We start from the raw sequence: 14,852 nt of genomic DNA, 5'->3' as shown, positions 1-14,852 counted from the left end.
CCCTGCTCCATTTTCTGTGTACAATTGGCACTGAAAACATCATAGATCTTTCTAGACTAGCAGGAGCTTTTCTCTCACAAATATATTCTCCTCTGCTGATCCTGGCCCAGCTTGAAACGAAGGCATCCACCACTGCGTTTCTCAGACAGGTGTGGCTAAGTCCCACCTCTTAAAGTTTCCACAACCTCTCTGACACCACAATTAGCTGGAGAATAAATGTTCAAACACGCATGAAGCTGAAAGGGCATTTCACGTTCAAATCATAACAATTCCCAAAATAAAGGGAAAAATCTGCCCATAAAATCGTCTGGGTAAAATGATATCCCCACAGCCATCACACTGACCCAAGCGCATCACTCTTGGTCTGATTTCAACAATTTTACTTATTCGTTCATCTAGTTCCTGCCATATTCAGCACAGCTTGTCCTAAGTGCTCTTGCCTTTCACTCCCTGTTACGATCCGGCATGTGGTTAGAGAACTAGGAAATGGGGCTCAAGTGCTTCCCTTTCCACGAGTTATACTCAACACTACTCAGAGGTGAACCAAGACAGAAGCGTGGGGGCAGGCTAAAAGACACATTTCCTTTCAGTCCTGGACCTGAACTAACAATAGTTTAAAGCTAAAAAGGTAAACGGGCAAGAATAAGTACAATTAACTCTCCTTTCCTGGCCAAAGCTAACAGGCTAAAATGGAGTTTCAAGCAGCACAAACCTGGATGTGCGTCTGGACCAGGGAGAAAGGCTAATAATCTCTGTTTCCCACAAAGCCTTACCTCAACTCTAAATCTTGAAACAAACATCACCTTACTCTCTTCCTCCTTCACTGTTTCACCCACAATTCCTTGCCCCCTACTTCCTGAACAAGCTAGGACCTACCTTGAGGCCCTGGAGCTCCCTGTGGTTAGGATGACTGCCACGTGTGCACTGTCTTCTGTCCACTCAAGTTTATATAAAATTGTTCCCTCTTTAAATAAGCCATCCATATCCTAGTCTGTCAGCTCTGTGTCTTATTCTGCCACCGTGCTTTGGTGCCAGGAGAGGTTGCCTTGTTAGTGTGTTCGGTGATTACCCTTCCGCATCAAAACAGCGTTTCTGAGCTGAGCAGTGAACACAGGTTCAGCACGGAGCAGGGGGAAGGGGCGGTGGCATCACCCTGTTTGGGCATGCATCTTCGTATGAACAAAAGCATCCGCAGCACACACAGGATACCGCCATTTCCAGAACCATCCCCCATGTCCTGCAGGAGAACTCTATCTAACCCAAGTGTTTATAAATTGGATACCTTAAAAGAATACTATTAAAGGCACAATAATAAATCCACCTGTTTATTAGTTCCCTATTGGTGAGTAATAAATTGCCCTTATGTCTGGCAGCTTATAACAATATTTATTATGTCATAGGGAGGGAGAGTCAATAATCTGAGAGAGGTCGGCTGTGTGGTTCTGGATCACAGTCTACTGGGTCTCTCCCAGGGCTTCGGGCATCTGAAAGGACCACAGAATCTTTTTTCCAAGCAGCCTTGGCAAGAGACGCCAGCTTCTCATTACTGGATCTCTCTCTGTGGCGGCAGGAACTACGGGGTGCTCACAAAACATGGCCGGTTTCCCCAGAGTGAATAACGAGGAGAGGGAGAGGAACATCCAAAAGAGAGAGGACTGTAGACTGACTTCCATAACCAGATGAATCAGAAGTCAGAAGTCGCACGCCCTCACGGCTGCTGTATGCTATTGGCCCACAAGCTGGCCCCGGTACCGAATGGAAGAGGAACCACTCTAGGAATAAAGGAGACAGCGCTCGCTGTGACCTATCTTAGAGAGTGATCACCACAACTTGAAATATGACTTTGCAAAATGACCATAGCCATTTGATTTTTTTTTTCCCTCGTTAACACATGCAGCTACCAGTGGTTTGCTTATTTAGTGCTCTGAGAAATCCCATCGTGGGCGATAGACAGATGCTACGGTGACGTCATGGAGACGCTTGAGGACCCAGGTCCTTCTTTCACTCCTTGTCCCAGACAGCCTCAGCGCTTCCAGACATGCCTGAAAGAGACAGAGTGGCATAGATGGCCTTCCCTCTGCTTATTCATGCAGGGTTTATATGTAAGAAATTCTGGGAAAACTGAATAGTCAGTTAACCCAACACCTGTAATAGAAAAAGATAAGGAGAAACAATCAAGCCCCGTTTAATAGATAAAGCTAGGAAAAGAGGTCGGTGATGGGGCTGACGGGCTCTTCTTCTGTTACATACAGAGCAGACTGTGACTGGCAAAGACAGCCTTATACGTCATAGGTGCTAAGTAACTTTCTCAAACGAACATGCTAGTCAATACCACATGCATTTTCCTTGTGCAAGCACTTCCCCCAGTTTTGCATGCTACATATTTAGATTTATATCTGGAAAAAAAGGGGGGGCTTTTCCATTACTGAGAATTAAATATAGTAAACAAAACCAGTCATCCTGAGTGATGTATTTTTCTCTTACCTTTTCTGTGTGTACTTAATGTGCTCACTGATTTCCTCTTCAGACATTTCTTCAACCACACCTGTGCCTCCCACCTTCCTCTCCCTCCTATACCCCTGCATTATGAATACCACTTCCTCTTCTACAGCCCTACTTTATGAATGAATACAACTCCCTCTCCTACAGCCCTACCTTATGAATGACTACCACTTCCTCTTCTACAGCCCTACTTTATGAATGAATACCACTCCCTCTCCTACAGCCCTACCTTATGAATGAATACCACTCCCTCTTCTTTTTGCATTGTTTCTGTTTGGTGAGCTTTGGTCTTTGAGATAGGGTCTCCTGTAGCCCAGGATGGCCTCCAACTTCCTGTGTTGCTGAGGATGGCCTCTGCCTCTGCCTTCTACAAGCTAGTATTTTATCTCTCCTGGTTTCTTACACTCACAGTCTTTTCCTATTATTATCTTTCTTGGCTCAGAATTTGCTTTGTAAAAAAATAATACAAAAGTATAGTTGTTCCCTGAGAGGCTCTGCCGGAGCCTGACAAATACAGAGGCAGATGCTCGAAGCCAACCACAGGGCTGAGCTCTGGGTCCCCAATGGAGGAGTTAAAGAATGGACTGAAGGAGCTGAAGGGTTTGCAACCCCATAGGAAGAACAATAATATCAACCAACCAGATCCATCAGAGCTCCCAGGGACTAACCCACAAACCAAAGAGTACACATGGAGGGACCCATGGCTCTAGCTGCATATGTAGCAAAGGATGGCCTTGTCAGGCATCCATGAGAGGAGAGGCCCTTGGTTCTGTGAAGGCTCAATGCCCCAGTATAGGGGAATGCCAAGGCAGTGAGGTGGGAGGGAGTGGGTGGGTGGGGAAGCACCCTCGGAGAAGCACGGGGTGGGGTGATGGGATAGGGGATTTGCAGAGGGGAAACCAGGAAGGGGGATAACATTTGAAATGTAAATAAATAAAATAACCAATAAAAAAAGAAAAAATAATACAAAAATAGAAAAGGAATAGGACAAATTGATTATCCTTTAGGACAAAAAAAGCATACTTTAAGAAACTACCTAAGTTCTGTAAAAGGGACTGCCCCAACCAACCAGCTGAGTTCCGGAAACACCCTGAAATGCCAACATAGCATTTTTGTACCAAAAAAAAACCCAAAAAAACAAAAAAACAAAAAAAAAACACCCTTCAACTTTTATGCCAAAAATTGACTTTAAAATTGAAGCTGTTAAAAATACATGCTTAATTTAGTGTCTTTTAATCAACCGGGCCTTTCTTCATGGGTGGGGTTGCTAAGTGGCAAGTTAACTGTTGCCACCAAGGAGTGTCCTGCCTCTGTAAAAGGCGCTTCTTACTAAGAATAGACGTGTGGGCGATGGTTAATTGAAAAGCACTTGGCATAATTGACGTTCTGGTGCGGAAACAATTAAGGTCAAGGCCTTGCCTGCTGGGTGTACCCCGCCTGCTGTAAGGCTTCAATGCTGCAATGCACGGCCTTAAGAGGACTGCAGTCAGGTGAAACAGCTGACAATGTCTCTGATGAACACTTTGAAATCAACTCAGATGACTAAAACTCTACCTTGTGTGGATAGAAGGTCCTGCTGTGGCTGCCAGACATAGAAAAACCTCCTCCAATGGGAAGCTTCTCTGATTCGGAGGAAACGATGGAAAATTAAAGGAAAAGCAATCTAGTCACTTCCAGAGTTCATGATTTCAAACATGGGTGTCGCCGAAGCCCCTTGTCCCTTATAAGTGGGGCAGACTCTGTTTCTCCCCACTCAGTACTCAAAGCAGTGGACTTTCTCGGTTAGGGAAGCGTGGCGGGTGGCTGGTGAGGGCCTGGAATCTAGAGGAAAGCAGTGGATGGCACACATGTCTAACGCTCTCCTCAGCACTAGCTCCATTGATTTCCAAGTAAAAAGAAAAAGTTTCATAACCGTTAACAGCAAATGCAATCCCAAGTTTTGGAAGAGCTAAACATCACTAAAGAATGAAAACCAGCCGAAAAAGTAGAAGCTAAGGTTTCGGACCTTGAAAAATTGCTACACACGGGACACAAATAAACAAACTTCAGGATAAATCCAACCCCCAGACGTGATTAAATTCAAGCAAGAAACGTTTTGAGTATTACGTTGAGTTGGAATAAAATAATATTCTGCATCTGTCTCTACTCCCTGTTCTGTAGAAACTCAACAAAATAAAACAGAGTATAAACATGGCATGTCATAGGGGAGAGGAGCTCAATACTCTGTGGGTGAGTCATACACCCCATCCATCTGTCCGTCCGTCCGAATTTTCTCCTGTAGTCCTTGTGTCAGAATAACCAACTGACGATGAGAATTTCCACACAGATAGAGCACAATAAATAAATGTAGACAAAAGATAGAAAACAATCACCATTTACTACTTCCTAACGAAGTGATAGGTTTGGGTGAAAACCAGCAGTGGCTGCTTAAAAGCACTAGGTAAAGAAATGCTACCCAACTATCTTAATAAGCCATCAGTCCGACGTCACCTGAAAGACACCCATGTTAACACTAATGGAAGGGACAACCAGACACCTCAGTGCCCCCCGATGGGATACCCCAGGGACTGGAAGCACAGAAATACCTAGGAAGTGTTTCTGAGAAGAAAAAAGTAGAATAAATCTGAATTCAATCAGGATTTTGGCCCTAACTACTAGTTTACAGGAAGCGGAGAGGAAGAAGCTTACTAAACAGTGCCATAAGAATAAAATAGCCAAGCTCAGACTGTGGGAAACTAAATGTGGATCCCATGAGGGCCCTGAAAATAGAGGTCAGCATGATTACAGGTGACAAAGTGTCTTCTACCAGGGCGGCATGTTAGGCCCCGGTTTGAACAAACCCATCTGTAAGGACATTCGGAACTCATGCTAAATGATGGTGTGACAGTAATGACGTCATTACAGTGTGGACAACCAACTTAGGAAAAGCACAGAAAATCCGTCAGAAGGCTGACAAAGCGAAGCAGCCATGCTCCCGAGTACAAGGTAGGAGGAGCGTCGTCCATGGACGTTAGGAACTGTGGGCAGCCGGGGATCAGAAAGGAACACTATCTCCTCAAAACCACAAACTGCTGGAGACGCGGATAAGCAGCTCTGTAAGCAGCTGGAGTGAAACTGAACAGGCATACTGGTAACGTTTAAGGCACCCGGATTTAGACTTTCTCTACTGATTGCCTTAGAAATCACTGTATGTGAGGCTGCAGAGATGGCACAGAGGCTTAAGACACCTCCTGTTCTGGCAGAGGAGCCAAACCCAGTGTCCTGCATTTGCAACTCTAGCTCCAGGCGATCCAAGGGCCTCAGCAGGCACCTGTACTCATGTGCACATGCCTCAGACAGACAGATACTCTCTCTCTCTCTCTCTCTCTCTCTCTCTCTAATGGTTAAAAATAATGAAAATGCATCTTTAAAACCATTACGCACTAAATTTTCTTTTGTGCATTTTGTACTTTACCCATGCCAACTTACGAGTGTGACTATTATAAACAACTTATTTATTTTTTTTGTACACATAACTTTCCCTGGGAGTCTCAAAGTCGTGTCCTGAGCGTGGTTACAGGATCACTGAATGTCAGGAAGCTGGAGAATCACAAGCAGGTCCTTGCACCTTTGATGAGCATGAAGCTGCTGGTTCATCTGTGGCCACTGGGATTGGGAGGTCATTGCAGTCACGTTAAGTTCTCCACAGGACCTCAGCTTTTACCAACTCTTAGGGCCTCGCCTCATGAGGCAGCATTGGCTCCCAGCACAGCTCTGCAACCTGTCACAGGTGAGGAGCACATCAGCACCAGCTCTGTAGACTTGCTATGGGACCTCAGTACCTGGGCCACTCCGATTGCTCAGTCTGACTGCTTGATGGCTTGGTTGTCAGTTATAATTCCACCCAGAATCAATTCTATAAGAGGGAGTTAACTTTCCCTACATATTTACCTTATGACGACATCATAGCACACCGATAGACTTCTCATGTGTGGATGTCAGTCTTGCACACCATCCTCAGCTAAATATCCCATACAGTAATACCCATCGCTAATACAGTAATACAGTAATACATCGCTAATACAGTAATACAGTAATACATCGCTAATACAGTAATACAGTAATACATCGCTAATACAGTAATACAGTAATACATCGCTAATACAGTAATACCCATCGCTAATACAGTAATACAGTAATACATCGCTAATACAGTAATACAGTAATACATCGCTAATACAGTAATACAGTAATACATCACTAATACAGTAATACAGTAATACATCACTAATACAGTAATACAGTAATACATCGCTAATACAGTATTACAGTAATACATCACTAATACAGTAATACAGTAAGACATCACTAACACAGTAATACCCATTGCTAATACAGCAATACAGTAATACATCGCTAATACAGTAATACAGTAATACCCATCGCTAATATAGTAATACAGTAATACATCACTAATACAGTAATACAGTAATACATCACTAATACAGTAATACCCATCGCTAATACAGTAATACCTATCGCTAACTAATATTGGCTTAATGGGAGGAGGGTGTGGATGGTGGTGTGTGTATACAATGCACTCAACTATTCAGGCTCAAACTAAGGTCAGAGGTCAATGTTGGGTGTCCTCCTTTATCACTCTCCACCTTACTTTTGAGACGAGGTCTACTAGACCTGACCAGCAAGGCCCAGGAATCTGCCTATTTTTACCTCCCAGGACCTAGGTTCAAGTGCTGGCTTTTCCGTGGGTGCTGGTGAGCCAAACTCAGGTGTGCAAACTTGCATAGTAATCAGCTTGCCGATTACACAACCTCTTCAGACCAGGTAACATCTACTTTCAATTCAGACTGTGTGGGAAGAGAAAAGACAGGGCTGAGGCAGAAACAGCCTGACAAGACAACAGTTCCTTCCTCTGTGCGAGCGAGGTGGGTGGTTTAGAAGTGCCATCGGAGTCCAGACTGGTAAGGGATGTGAAGGGTGTCAAACTCACTCTATGTGTGTGTGTGTGTGTGTGTGTGTGTGTGTGTGTGTGTGTGTGTGTGGTGTGTGGTGTGTGTGGTGTATATGTGTGTATGGTGTGTGTGGTATGTGTGTGGTGTGTGGTGTGTGTGTGGTGTGTATGGTGTGTGTGGGGGGGTGGGTGTTTGAAGAGATGGGAGGAAAAAGAGAATATGTATACATATATATGTACATACACATATTTATGCACACATACACACCCCTTAATTTCAGATCCAAAACCCTCTTATGGACTGAAGCTATGGATTGGTACCATAGCTTCCCTAGGTTCATGAGAAGATGCTCACATTTCTGCTAAGGGAAGCCTAGAATGTAAGAGGAAAAGGCCAGTGAATGGATTCAGACACAATTAGGTAATGCCTGTGAAGGGCTTGGATAATCCCACCTAGGTTGGCTAGAGAACTGGGTCAGAATGCCAGGCTATGTACAACCACGTGGACTTGTTAAAGCATGGTTTTACATTAAAGTATATTTTAAAAATTTGCACCATAGTCTTCAAAAACTCTAAAAGCTTTATCGTAAGTCCCAGAAAGAGACCCCATTCATCTTCCCGAGTTCGTTATCAAGTCTGGCAATGTGTGTGCACTATGTACAGAGTTTTCCCATTTCTTTATCCCCCTTTAGCCTAATGGTGCAGAAATAAAGGAGTCACTGCCCCACTCCCTCCTGTGGCTTATATTCCGCAGTAAGATTTACCTCAACTGCTCTCCCGGTTCACCTTCACTTCCTCATCTTCTTCTTCTTTTTTCGGATATTTTTTATTTACATTTCAAATGTTATCCCCTTCTCCAGTTTCCTGTCCATAAAGCCCCTATTCCATTGCCCCTCTCCCTTCTTCTATGAGGGTGCACCCCCACCCATCCACCCATCCACCCACCCGTTCCTGCCTCCCTGCCCTGACATTCCTCTACACTGGGGGATCCAGCCTTGGCCAAGGGGGACCAAGGGCTTCTCCTCCCACTGGTGCCCAGAAATGCCTTCCTCTGCTACATATGCAGCTGGAGCCATGGGTCTGTCCATGTGTTCTCTTTGGATGGTGGTTTAGTCCCTGGGAGCTCCGGTTGGTTGATATTGTTGTTCTTATGGGGTTGCAAGCCCCTTTAGCTCTTTAATCCTTTCTCTAACTCCTCTAATGGGGATCCCTTTCTCAGTTCAATGATTGGCTGCGGCATCCACCTTTGTGTTTGTCAGAATCTGGCTGAGCTTCTCAGGAGACAGCTATATCAGGCTCCTGTCAGCATGCACTTCTTGGCATCAGCAATAGTGTCTAGTGTTTGGTGGCTGCATATGTGGGCTGGATCCCCATGTGGGGCATGCTCTGAATGGCCATTCCTTCAGTCTCTGCTCCAAACTTTGTCTCCATATCCTGTGAATATTTTTGTTCTCCCTTTTAAGAAAGACTGAAGCATTCACACTTTGGTCTTCCTTCTTCTTGAACTTCCTGTGGTCTATGGATTGAATCTTGGTTAATCCGAGCTTTGGGGCTAATATCCACTTACCAGTAAGTGCATACCATGTGTGTTTTTCTGTGATTGGGTTACCTCACTCAGGATGATATTTTCTAGTTACATTCATTTGCCTATGAATTTCATGGAGTCACTGTTTTAAATACCTGAGTAGTGCTCCATTGTGTAGATGTTCCACAATTCCCCAATTTTCAGCATCATCAGCCATGACAGTCTCGTGGATATGGAGACAGAACAGAAGAGCTTGTTTCGTTAAAGCCTTCTCAATGAAGCTGTGTTCTTTGAAAACTGCCCTTCCCCCTCATTGCTCAAAAGTATGGGGCAGTAGGACTGGTTTTCCTAATGCTGGCAGAATAGTTACTTTGTGATGATTAGACAACCCGTTCCAAGTAGAGATAAAGAGTTTTGCAGCGTCTGGACTTCTAGAAGATCTTTAGGCTCACCAACCATCCTGGTTTCCCCAAAGCCTCCCAGTACTGGCATTGAAAGCCCTCAATCCCAAGATGCATCTCACTCTTAAACAAACCTGGGTAAGTGGCCACTCTATAATAGCAAATCAAGTACACAAAACCTTTCAAAAAGCAATAGAGAGCCACGGAAGCAAGGATAACTAAAGGAACTCATTTTCAGAGGTAAGCTAAGGATTCTCAGCTGCGCCTTCCCAGAAAGGTCACAGGCTAAAAGTTCTGGCTTGGCCAGGCATGGAGCGGCAGCTGGGGCTCGGCACTGTGGCAAAAGCTTTAGAGACCTCACAGGGCTGGAGCCGGAGGCAGAGACAAATCAAATGCATGGCTGGTTCATACTTCAACATATTCGTCAGGTTCCGAAGCTATGCAGGGTAGGAGACTAAAGAGCTAAGCAGAAAACCACAGAAAAGCAAAGCATAATTTCACACAGACTCACACGGCCACCGCGATGAAAGACAAAGACCTACCGAGAGTAGAAGCCCTCCAGTACGTGGGAGGCAAGCACTGGAAGCTTTGGAGGGAGTTGTCACTTTCCGAGGGCGCAGCTATCAATTCTGCATATGACTGCAAGCTTCGAAACCAGGCCAGGCATGGCCCTTGACACAGGCCATCTCTGGAGGGCAAAGGATATCAGAAACTGGCAGAGGCTTTGGTGGTTGGGTTAGAATACAGGAAAGACCGAAGACAAACACAGCTGTGGTCTTGAATCGTCGGTCTTGAACATACAAGGTGTGTACTGAACTCAAGACTGTCTGAGGAAATTGGCTGAAGTCTTAGCCTGGAAAGCTGTAAAGAACAGGGCAGAATTACATGTGCTCTGTCAAACCTGAAGGGAAGACAACTCGCTAGACATTCAGACCGCAGCCCCAAAGAACACACACAGTTGTACACAGTTAGCCAAAGATAATATGTGTTCAGTGCAGCTCCAAATATGCTAATTGGATGTATGGGTTTGTTAGAGATGCTTTAACAACAGCATCACTACTCAGTGGCAAATATAAATATATATATACACACACACACATATATATATACATATATGTATGTATATGTATATATGTATATATGTATTAAAATAGGCAAACATTTAATTGGTACTGGAGTACAGGTTCAGAGGTTCAGTCCATTATCATCATGGCAGGAAGCATGGCAGCATCCAGGCAGACCCGGTGCTGGAGAAGGAGCTAAGAGTTTTACATCTTGATCTAAGAGCAGTCAGGAGAAGACTGTACTCCAGGTAGCTAGAGACTCAAAGTCCACCCCACATTGACACACTTCCTGCAACATGGCACATCTCTTTTTTTATTGCATTTTTTATTTATATTTTAAATGTTATCTCATTTCCCAGTTTCCCCTCCAGAAATCCTCTATCCCACATCCCCTGCTTCTGCGAGGGTGCCCCCTCACCCACCCACACACACCCTCCCACCTCCCCACCCTGACATCCCATTGGGGCCTCAAGCCTTGCCAGGACCAAGGGCCTCTCCTCCCATTGATGCCTGACAAGGCCATCCTCTGCTACATGTGTGGATTGAGCCATAGGTCCATCCTTGTGTTCTCTTGGGATGGTTTGGGCCCTGGGAGCTCTGGAGGGTCTGGTTGGTTGATATTGGGCTCTTCATATGGGGTTGTAAACCCCTTCAGCTACTTCAGTCCTTTCTCTAACTCCTCCACTGGGGACACTGTTCTCAGTTCAATGGTTGCCTGGGAGCATCCACCTCTGTATTTGTCAGGCTCTAGCAGAGTCTCTCAGGAGACAGCTTATCATGCTCCTGTCAGAACGCACTTCTTGGCATCAGCAATATTGTCCGTGTTTGGTGACTGTATATGGGATGCATTCCCATGTAGGGCAGTCTCTGGATGGCCTTTCCTTCAGTCTCTGATCCAAACTTTGTCTTCATATTTCCTTCTGTATTTCTGTCTCCCCTTCTGAAACATTTTGGGCTAATATCCACTTATCAGTGACTGCAAGCCATGTATGTTCTTTTGTGATTGAGTATTTGCCTAAGAATTTCATGAAGTCATTGTTTTTAATAGTCGAGTAGTATTCCATTATGTAAATGTACTGCATTTTCTGTATCCATTCCTCTGTTGAAGGACATCTGGGTTCTTCCCAGCTTCTAGCTATTATAAATAAGGCTGCTATGAACATAGTGAAGCATGTGTCCTTGTTATATGTTGGAACACTTGTTGGGTATATGCCCAAAAGTAGTGGTGTAGCTGGGTCCTCAGGTAGTACTATGTCCAATTTTCTGAGGAACCAACAAACTGATTTCCACAGTGGTTGTACAAGCTTGCAATCCCACCAACAATGGAGGAGTGTTCCTCTTTCTCCACATCCTCCCAAGCATCTGCTGTTACCTGAGTTTTTGCTCTTCGACATTCTGACCTGTATGAGGTGGAATCTCAGAGTTGTTTTGATTTGCATTTCCTTGATGACTAAGGATGATGAACATTTCTTTAGGTACTTCTCGGCCATTAGATATTCCACAGTTGAGAATTCTTTGTTAGCTCTATAGCCCATTTTTTTTAAAAGGGTTATCCGATTCTCTGGAGTCTTCTTGATATTGGATATTAGCCCTCTATTGGATGTAGGATTGGTAAAGATGTTTTCCTAATCTGTTGGTTGATGTTTTGTCCTATTGACCGTGTCCTTTGCCTTATAGAAGCTTTACAGTTTTATGAGGTCCCATTTGTTGATTCTTGATCTTAAAGCATAAGCAACTGTTGATCTGTTTAGGAAATTTCCCCCCGTGTCCATGTGTTCCAGACTCTTGCCCACTTTCTCTTCTATTACTTTCACTGTATTGGAGTTTATGTGGAGGTCTTTGATCCACTTGGACTTGAGCTTTATACAAGGCAATAAGAATGGATCGATTTGCATTCTTCTACATGCTGACCTCCAGTTGAACCATTTGTCGAAAATGCTATCTTTTTTCCACTGGATGGTTTTAGCTCCTTTGTCAAAGATCAAGTGAGCATAGGTGTATAGGTTTATTTCTGGGTCTTAATTCTATTGCATTAATCTACCTGCCTGGCTCTATACCAATACCACGAAGTTTTTATCACTATTGCTCTGTAATACATCTGGGGGTTAGGGATGGTAGCTCCCTCAGAAGTTCTTTTATTGTTGAGGATAGTTTTCACTATCATGTGTTTTTGTTTATTTCAAATGAATTTGTAAATTGCTCTCTACCTCTGTGAAGAATTGACTTGGGATTTTGATGGGGACTGCACTGAATCTATAGATTGCTTTAGGCAAAATGGCCATTTTTACAATATTAATCCTGCCAATCCATGAGCATGGGAGATCTTTCCATCTTCTGAGATCTTCTTCAATTTCTTTCTTCAGAGATTTGAAGTTCTTGTCATATAGACCTTTCACTTGCTTGGTTACAGTTTTTTAGTATTTTATATTATTTGAGACTATTGTGACAGGTATCATTTCCCTAATTTCTATCTCAGCCTGTTTATCCTTTGAGCAGAGAAAGACTACTGATTTGTTTGACTTAATTTTATATCCAGCCACTTTGGTAAAGTTGTTTATCAACTGTAGGAGTTCTCTGCTGGAATTTTTGGGGTGACTTAAGTATACTATCGTATCATCTGCAAATAATATTTTTACTTCGTTTGCAATTTGTATCCTGTTGACCTCTTTTTGTTGTCTAATTGCTCTGGCTAGGACTTCAAATACTATATTGAATACGTAGGGAGAGAGTGGGCAGCCTTGTGTGTAGTCCCCAGTTTTAGTGGGATTGCTTCGATTTTCTAATTAGTTTGATGTTGGCTACTGGTTTGCTATATATTGCTTTTACTATGTTTAGATATGGGCCTTGAATTCCTAATCTTTCCAAGACTTTTATCATGAAGGGGTGTTATGAAATGATGATGTGTTTTTTTTCTTTAAGTTTGTTTACATAGTGGATTGCATTGATGGATTTCCGTATATTGAACCATCCCTGCATCCCTGGGATGAAGCCTACTTGATCATGATGGGTGATCATTTTGATGTGTTCTTGAAATTGGTTTGCGAGAATTTTATTATTTTGGCATTAATATTCATGAGGGAAATTAGTCTGAAGTTCTTTCTTTGTTGTGTCTTTGTGTGGTTTAGGTATAAGCATAATTGTGACTCCATAGAAGGAATTGGGTCGTGTTCCTTCTGTTTCTATTTTGTGGAATAGTTTAGAGAGTATTGGTATTAGGTCTTCTATGAAGGTCTGATAGAATTCAGCACTAAACCCATCTGGTCCTGGGCACTTTGGTTGGGAGGCTTTTAATGACTGCTTTTATTTCTTTAGGAGTTATGGGGTTGCTTGATGGTTTATCTGACCCTGATTTAACTTTGGCACCTGGTATCTGTCTAGAAAACTGTCCATTTCATCCAGATTTTCCAGTTTTGTTGAATATAGGCTTTTGTAGTAGGATCTGATGATATTTTGGATTTTCTCAGTTTCTGTTATTATGTCTCCCTTTTCATTTCTGATTTTGTTAATTTGGATACTGTCTCTGTGCCCGCCGGTCTCTGTCTGGCTAAGAGTTTATCTATCCTGTTGATTTTCTCAAAGAACCAGCTCCTGGTTTTGTTAATTCTTTGTATAGTCCTTTTTGTTTCTACTTGGTTGATTTCAGCCCTGAGTTTGATTATTTACTGCCTTCTACTCCTCTTGGTTGTATTTGTTTCTTTTTGTTCTAGAGCTTTTAGGTGTGCTGTTAAGCTGCTAATGTATGCCCTCTTCAGTTTCTTTTTGGAGGCACTCAAGAGCTATGAGTTTTCCTCTTAGCACAGCTCTCATTGTGTCCCATTAGTTTGTGTATGTTGTGCCTGCATTTTCATTAAATTCTAAAACGTCTTTTATTTCTTTATTTCTTCCTTGATCGGGTTATCATCGAGTAGAGCATCGTTCAGCTTCCATGTGTATGTGGGCTCTGTTGTTTTTGTTTTTATTGAAGACCAGTCTTAGTCCATGGTGATCTGATAGGTTGCATGGATTTCTAACATCTTGCATCTGTTGAGGCCTGTTTTGTGACCGATTATATGGCCAATTTTGGAGAAGGTACCATGAGGTACTGAGAAGGTATATTCTTTTGTTTTAGGATGAAATGTTCTATAGATGTCTGTTAAATCCATTTGGTGCATAACATCTGTTAGTTTCACTGTTTAGTTTCTGTTTCTATGATCTCTTCATTGCTGAGAGTGGGGTGTTGAAGTCTCCCACTATTATTGTGTGAGGTATAATATGTGCTTTAGTAAAGTTTCTTTTATGAATGAGGGTGCCCTTGCATTTGGAGCATAGATATTCAAAACTGAAAGTTCTTCTTGGTGGATTTTTCCTTTGACAAGTATGAAGTGTCCTGCCTTATCTTTTTTGATAACTTTTCATTGAAAGTTGATTTT

Source organism: Rattus norvegicus, chromosome 2 (genome assembly GCF_021556685.1).
Source record: "Rattus norvegicus strain SHRSP/BbbUtx chromosome 2, alternate assembly SHRSP_T2T, whole genome shotgun sequence".
NCBI classification, from domain to species: Eukaryota; Metazoa; Chordata; class Mammalia; order Rodentia; family Muridae; genus Rattus; species Rattus norvegicus.
The sequence above is the reverse complement of the archived record's forward strand: the minus strand, read 5'-3'. Positions refer to the sequence as shown.